Consider the following 8,578-nt stretch of genomic DNA (forward strand, 5'->3'; position numbering starts at 1 on the left):
AAAAACTCATCTTTTTAAACTTGCTTTTGGTTGATTTTTATTTTTAGGTTTTAGCTTCTGTGAAGCACTTTGTGATTTTTATCTTGAAAGGTGCTATATAAATAAAGTTTTACTTACTTACTTACTTACTATTCATTTTCACATCACGCTTTAAGCTTTCTACATCTCACATGTCGGCTTTGGTGGTTAGTGAGAGGAAACTTATATTAAGATGGTAAATCACAGGCTGCTTGTTTATTTGCTAGCTTCATTTCCACACAAGCTGCTGATGGTAACTGATCCCAGTGCAGTGAAAGCTAGTAGCAGCTTGTCAGCAGCTCTTGTCAGAAACCAGCGTTTTATATTAAATGTGCAAACGAGCAAACAGCCAGAAAGGTCTGCTGGGCTGTCAGCTTGACAAACTCAAGCCACTGTTACCAGAACAGGGACACACCCATGAGTCAATCAACAAGTTGATATTATTATTATTGATTTATAAAGAGTGTCAGTTAATTTTGATTCCCTGGGAGTCAAATAATAGGGATTTGTTAAAAAGCTGCTGGTGCATCTCAGTGATGGTCTCCTGGCTGTCAGCCGTGTACCAGCCTGACTGCTGCACAACACACCTGATGGTCCCAACCTCACTAAGAGGACAAAATCCCACAAATGAACCCTGACAGGCTCACCTGTGAAGTGAAACCATCTCAGGTGACGACATCACGAAGCTCACTGAGGGTCTGCAGCGCTGTCAACAAAGCAAAGGGCGGCTCCTAAAAAATAAGACATATTTAGAGTTATTTATCATTTTTTCTTTGCTGCATAGTTCCATGTGTTGTTTGTTGTTTCATATATGATGTCTTCAGTTTGTATCTACAATGTAGAAAGTAGTAAATATAAATATATATGTATATAAAGTTTATATACATTTTGTATGTTAACCCAAACTGCAATCTTGACCTAAAACTACGCAGGTAATTAATTTTTATGGACCTAAAGAACGCAGACAGTGATAAACCAATGCTACACATCCAGCCTGGTGTGCAGACTTTACATGCATGTGAAAAAGCACAGTCATGTTTCTATTAAGGTACGGACACCAGCCAACACCCTGTGTGTGATGGTGAGACGTGGGATCTGAAAACGCTGGATTATTTGACACCCTAGGATGAGAACATGTTGGAAGGGCTGACCTTGCTGTAAATGTAATTGAACATTTAAATAACCAGGACATTTGTTTGTACCCAGAGACAATGAAAAACCAGAACACTGAACTTAAAGTAGACTGTCAGCGATAGATCAGAGCAGAAATACAATGCTTTCATTCCTCTGGTAGGACAGAAGGAGTCCAAATTAAAACCAAGAATATTTATCGTTTAAAACTGTCCTGGTGCATCATCGGCCCTCTGCACAGTGAGCCTGAGTCTAAAGTGAGAAAACTGACGGCAAAGCAGCTTTTGGAAAAGCACTTCAGACTCCAAACACACGAGACAGGCTGATTAGACGGTTTACAGTTAAAAACAGTTAATTAAAGAAAAAGTGCAGAGTTCAGCTCGTTGACCTTTTACCCTTTGTGGTCTGAACAGTAACCCTAAATCTGCAGCCATCGACCGGGCAGAGCCCGTCCTTGTGGGGACAGATTTGTAACCCGCACAGATCAATAAATTCACTTCTGCTTTATTGATATCAGGTCAAACTATCACATCATTCATCTCAGGACACTTTATATTATTAAGGTTAAAACTTTAGCCCCGCCCCCATGCGCCCCCTGAGTGTGCACATCTTTAATAAATAAAGTGAGTGAATGAATTGGTGGAGCTGAATCGATTGTTTCAGGAGAAGGCTGATGGTCAGGATGGACGAGCAGAATCAATACTGCAGGCTGCGGCAGATTTCCCCGGAGAAATGTTTGTGGGAACGCAAATTCTATTACATCCCTGAGCTGTCGTCCTTCACCTCGGCCTCACAAACACAAAGTGGACTGAATGGAGACTGAACTGACCGGTAAAGGCTGAGTCCAAAGTTGGGTTCAATCAAACAATCTCCTCGTGGTGTTCAGACTGATTCCAAACAGAAGCTGCTCGCTACATCAGGTCAGGCTCATGAAACATCCATCCATTCGCTTCCACTTATCCTTTTCAGGGTCACGGGGCGCGCTGGAGCCTATCCCAGCTATAAAAGGGCAAGAGGCGGGGTACACCCTGGACAGGTCGCCAGTCTGTTGCACGGCTAACACACAGAGACAGACAACCATTCGCGGTCACATTCACTCCTACAACTAGCATATCCGCACAAACAGCATTTCATTGGATGGTGGGAGGAAGCCGCGTACCCGGAGGAAACCCACGCAAACTCCACACAGAAAGACCCCGGCCTGATGGTGGAATTGAACTCAGGACCTTCTTGCTGGGCAGCAACAGTGCTAACCACCGTGCCACCGTGCTGCCCCTCATAAAACAAAAGAACTTTATTTGTATGGAGGACCACAAGAGCCACGCGCATCGAAATAAAAAATTCTGTGCTTAATTTTAATAAACTGATTTTTAAATTCTTTTCAAGTCTTCATTTCAAAAAACATTTTCGAATTGCACTTTAATAAACTGCATTTCAAAAACCTTTTTCGAATTGCACTTAATAAACTGCATTTTAAAATCCTTTTTCGAATTCCACTTTATTAAAAACATTTTCGAATTGCACTTTAATAAACTGCATTTCAAAAAACATTTTCGAATTGCACTTTAATAAACTGCATTTCAAAATCCTTTTTCGAATTCCACTTTAATAAAAACATTTCGAATTGCACTTTAATAAACTGCATTTCAAAAAACATTTTCGAATTGCACTTTAATAAACTGCATTTCAAAAAACATTTTCGAATTCCACTTTAATAAACTGCATTTCAAAAACCTTTTTCGAATTCCACTTTATTAAAAACATTTTCGAATTCCACTTTAATAAACTGCATTTCAAAAACCTTTTTCGAATTCCACTTTATTAAAAACATTTTCGAATTCCACTTTAATAAACTGCATTTCAAAAAACATTTTCGAATTCCACTTTAATAAACTGCATTTCAAAAAACATTTTCGAATTCCACTTTAATAAACTGCATTTCAAAAACCTTTTTCGAATTCCACTTTAATAAACTGCATTTCAAAATCCATTTCCCTTTCCTGTTCGCTCAGGGATTAACATGTGGATTAGCAGTTGGATTAGCAGTTGGATTAACAACTTCATTTTAAAAATCCTGCTGCTATTCAAATTAGCCACACCGTGGGATGTAAGGAGCTCTCTGATTGGTTGGTCAGACACAGGCTGTCTGCCAGCCTGGATTTTTCTAGCTCATAGCTTCGCCCTGCTAAGAAGCCTGTGTGCTTGTACAAAGGCCGTTCAGCCTCGGGATTTACACTCGGCTCGACACGGATATGTGAAGAATGAAGGGACCCTGCAGCGAAACGGAGACCAACCTCTGACTGAGTGCCTGTTTACTCAGTCTGACCACCTGTTGAAGGTAACGTGCTAACATGGCTAACGCTAGCATCACCGCACGTAGCCCCGTTATTTTAAGGTCATTTTAGCTTATGAAAATTTTACGTCGCAGCTGTACGAGCTCGCTACGTGTTTTGTAAGCTGCTGTGCTCTTCACAAATAAAGCTGGAAGCAGCTCAGACTGTTAGAACCAGCACTGAGCCCTGTTACATTTATACAGTGTTAGAGCAATGGCTGCAACCTACAGCCTTTAAACTAGCGATTAAAATGCTGACAGTAAACTCGTCAGTCCAGATGTTACCACATTACTCTATGGTACTTAGAGTTAAAACAACTGAGACAGGCTGATTAAAATAACAGCTGTCAGTTCTCTCATTCCTTATATCAAGACTGGAGATCACACTACTGATTTCAGTTCATTTAATATGTGAGTGCACAGATTCATTCTCAACTGGACATAAATGATGATCAAAGGTTGTATATATGATGAATTCATCAAATCCCAGCCTCTAACACAGTGCGCTGAATCTTAGCTTTGAATGTCCAGTATATTCTAATCAGTGCAATGTAAGCATTCACTGAACCTATAGTATCTACACCTGTGTGGCAAATGTGTGGTAAAGATACAGATAATGAAGTTTAATTATTAATACAATATACACCATGAAAAACAAAAGCTGAAATTGATTCAGTTTAGTACTTTTCTCTGTATGTTCTGTGATTATAAAGGCCTTAAATTCTGTGATATATACTGTAAATGATTTTCACAGAGGTCTTAAAGTACTTAAATCACTGCTGATAGTCTGGTTGTTTATATTTTCACATCTTTTTGTGTCTGTAGGGCTGTTTGATGACGATTTGGACTCCTCTGGGAGATGAGGACACACCCACATCTGTTCCATACTGCAGCCATGGATGGTGTTACAGCTCTGAGTCAGCTTTAGGCCATCAGACGCACACACTGGAAAACCAGCGCCTGGACTTCATGCAGGAGAGACGGCCTCAGTGATGTAGGTTCATAAGCGAGTTCAAACATTTCTGGCCTCTTATCACTTAGATTCCTTAATCTTAAAAGTGGATGCATTTAAAGCAGGAACTGCACACCTAGCCATCAGAAGTTTGGCAGCATGAGTACTGTAAAGTTTTGTAGGGCCCTTGTTAAAAATTCCACAAGCACCACACCACATTTGTCATGTACAGTTCCATTTTGTACAGGACATTGTTGAAAGTATAAACTATATATTCTAGTTATCCACTTGTCAGTAATTTTTGAGTAAATGGATGTCAGTGATAAATCAGTGGTGATTCACCTGCAAATGTTTTTAACAAACTTTGTTTTTTGTAGAATTCATCAGCAGCTGTGGAGAGATGCATTTGAATATCTTCTGGTTCCACTTTTCCTAACCTGGAAGCTGAGGATGGCTGATTTCTGACAGGGACACACACCTCAGCGCTTATCATGGGTGTTACATCCTCTGTGCCGCAATTCCAGAGAAAACGAGAGAGCAACGACCACTCATTAAGACCAGACAGAAATCTGTCCCTTTCTGGCAGCTGTGAAGACTTCCAATAAGAAAGTTTGCATTCTTAGAACAATGCTGGGTCATGTGTGATGTGTCATTATATGAGGATATTACATTTTGACTTAATTCTGCTCAATTAAGTGTTTTGTTCGTTGATCCAATATGGCAGCTTTGTGTTGTGCTCCAAGTTAAAACTCATTGTCCTCACGAGCACAGCATCTTAACAACTCTCCTTAAAAAAGTCGATTGACTTTAACTGGACACAATGGTTTTCAGTGGGAGATATATTCATCACTCATCCGTGACACTGGAGAAGTCACCTGGATGAGTGATAAAACAATTTTCCATGGAAAATTTGTTGTTTCTTTGGGCTCAATTTCAGCTCTAGCAGCATCTCTCAGAAGAAAACCGTTTTGCAAATAATCAGATAAAAAGATTGTTGAACTAGGTGGTATTCTCTGGAGTTTAAGACCAAAACTGAACTCAAACAGTGAATTGACATTAGACTGGAATTCATAAGATGAATAGAAATACTGCTGAAGCTGAATGATTCATTCATGTATATATATGACTTTTTTTTTTTCCCCAATTCACCAGGTCTGTAAAGTTTAGTATGTCTGTGGTACATGATACAAAAGAATAAATACAGAAGAATAAAAACTTTGTGAATAACTCTACTCTTCTTAAAAATAACTCATAAAACAAGTAAAAGTACAAATGTGTACAAGTTAGAGACTTCCTCAGTAAGTTTACACTCTTTTGGAGTGATTTTAATTGTGTGTTAAAGAGAAAGAGATTAGGAGGTAAAGTAGAGGATGCAGAGTCCATGATCACTGAGGTCATCTCTCCTGCATGAAGTCCAGGTGCTGGTTTTCCAGTGTGTGCGTCTGATGGCCCAAAGCTGCCTCAGAGCTGTAACACCATCCATGGCTGCAGTATGGAACAGATGTGGGTGTGTCCTCATCTCCCAGAGGAGTCCAAATCGTCATCAAACAGCCCTACAGACACAAAAAGATGTGAAAATATAAACAACCAGACTATCAGCAGTGATTTAAGTACTTTAAGACCTCTGTGAAAATCATTTACAGTATATATCACAGAATTTAAGGCCTTTATAATCACAGAACATACAGAGAAAAGTACTAAACTGAATCAATTTCAGCTTTAGTTTCTCATGATGTATATTGTATTAATAATTAAATTTCATTATCTGTATCTTTACAACATTTGCCACACAGGTGTAGATACTGTAGGGTCAGTGAATGCTTACATTGCACTGATTAGAATATACTGGACATTCAAAGCTAAGATTCAGCGCACTGTGTTAGAGGCTGGGATTTGATGACTTCATCATATATACAACCTTTGATCATCATTTATGTCCAGTTGAGAATGAATCTGTGCACTCACATATTAAATGAACTGAAATCAGTAGTGTGATCTCCAGTCTTGATATAAGGAATGAGAGAACTGACAGCTGTTATTTTAATCAGCCTGTCTCAGTTGTTTTAACTCTAAGTACCATAGAGTAATGTGGTAACATCTGGACTGACGAGTTTACTGTCAGCATTTTAATCGCTAGTTTAAAGGCTGTAGGTTGCAGCCATTGCTCTAACACTGTATAAATGTAACAGGGCTCAGTGCTGGTTCTAACAGTCTGAGCTGCTTCCAGCTTTATTTGAGAAGAGCACAGCAGCTTACAAAACACGTAGCGAGCTCGTACAGCTGCGACGTAAAATTTTCATAAGCTAAAATGACCTTAAAATAACGGGGCTACGTGCGGTGATGCTAGCGTTAGCCATGTTAGCACGTTACCTTCAACAGGTGGTCAGACTGCGAAAACAGGCACTCAGTCAGAGGTTGGTCTCCGTTTCGCTGCAGGGTCCCTTCATTCTTCACATATCCGTGTCGAGCTGAGTGTAAATCCCGAGGCTGAACGGCCTTTGTACAAGCACACAGGCTTCTTAGCAGGGAGAAGCTATGAGCTAGAAAAATCCAGGCTGGCAGACAGCCTGTGTCTGACCAACCAATCAGAGAGCTCCTTACATCCCACGGTGTGGCTAATTTGAATAGCAGCAGGATTTTTAAAATGAAGTTGTTAATCCAACTGCTAATCCAACTGCTAATCCACATGTTAATCCCTGAGCGAACAGGAAAGGGAAATGGATTTTGAAATGCAGTTTATTAAAGTGCAATTCGAAAAAGGTTTTTGAAATGCAGTTTATTAAAGTGGAATTCGAAAAAGGTTTTTGAAATGCAGTTTATTAAAGTGCAATTCGAAAAAGGTTTTTGAAATGCAGTTTATTAAAGTGGAATTCGAAAATGTTTTTTGAAATGCAGTTTATTAAAGTGGAATTCGAAAATGTTTTTAATAAAGTGGAATTCGAAAAAGGTTTTTGAAATGCAGTTTATTAAAGTGGAATTCAAAAATGTTTTTTGAAATGCAGTTTATTAAAGTGCAATTCGAAAATGTTTTTTGAAATGCAGTTTATTAAAGTGCAATTCGAAATGTTTTTATTAAAGTGGAATTCGAAAAAGGATTTTGAAATGCAGTTTATTAAAGTGCAATTCGAAAATGTTTTTTGAAATGAAGACTTGAAAAGAATTTAAAAATCAGTTTATTAAAATTAAGCACAGAATTTTTTATTTCGATGCGCGTGGCTCTTGTGGTCCTCCATATATTTGTGCTTACAAGAATCGGAGAGTTAAGTCCACCCCCACCCCGAGAAAACTCAAAGAGATAAAGTTAATAAATACATAAAGCTCCAGAGAACTCGACTGGGGCCAAGACTGTTGGAGAACAGGTGAGCAAACAGTTACAGGTGCAGCCAGTGAGGGTGGAGTTTGTTCTTCCTCTACACATGGCTGCAGTACTGCCACCTGCTGGGCTGGAGGATGGATGGTGTCATGGTCTTTTGCATTTTATGTTTGTTGAGCTGTATGTACAGATTTTGCTCTTTTGCACCCTCTGGTGGTGAAGTATAGAGGGTTCAGTTGTTTGCAGTTTGGGTCTCCACCCAGCCACTTCATGGTAGCCAGTGTTGGGGAGTAATAGAATACATGTACCGCCGTCACGTATTTAAAATACAAAATATGAGTAACTGTATTCCGTTACAGTTACTGTTTAAAAAAGGTGGTATTTAGAATACAGTTACTTTGTTGAAATAAATGGATTACACGGCGGTACTTTCCTGTTTCATATGTTAGGCTATGCCCTCTCTATTTTTAGCTTCCACGCCCGTGGAAACTAGAGATGGCACGATACCACTTTTTTATGTCTGATACCGATATCATAAATTTGGATATCTGCCGATACCGATATAAATCCAATATAGCGTATTTTATAATTAATAAAATGGTTTTTTTTTATATCTTGCTGCATTTTGTATAAGTTCATACTCAAGTTTAAAAAAGCAAACAAAACTAAAGCTTTTCTGTTATACCTGTATGCAAAAAATACACTGCAGCCAAAATATTTCATAGATCAGCAAAACTGATCAATCTAATAAACTTAAACCTGCACCATCCTCCCTATTCTGGTATTTTAAAGAGTACTTAGTGGAAATATTAAGAAACCTAACTAATAGGGT

At 38.9% G+C, this 8,578-nt stretch overlaps 1 long non-coding RNA gene across 1 annotated transcript; it reads left to right on the forward strand.

Moving 5' to 3' along the window:
• The first annotated feature begins 3,438 nt into the window (after positions 1-3,438).
• On the forward strand, positions 3,439-5,561 carry LOC134629628 (uncharacterized). The gene is made up of 3 exons (XR_010094076.1): positions 3,439-3,487; positions 4,307-4,475; positions 4,811-5,561. It is a non-coding gene; the product is annotated as an uncharacterized LOC134629628 (long non-coding RNA).
• The last annotated feature ends 3,017 nt before the right edge of the window (positions 5,562-8,578 follow it).

The sequence above is a fragment of the Pelmatolapia mariae genome, linkage group LG6, assembly GCF_036321145.2.
Source record: "Pelmatolapia mariae isolate MD_Pm_ZW linkage group LG6, Pm_UMD_F_2, whole genome shotgun sequence".
Classification (NCBI taxonomy): domain Eukaryota; kingdom Metazoa; phylum Chordata; class Actinopteri; order Cichliformes; family Cichlidae; genus Pelmatolapia; species Pelmatolapia mariae.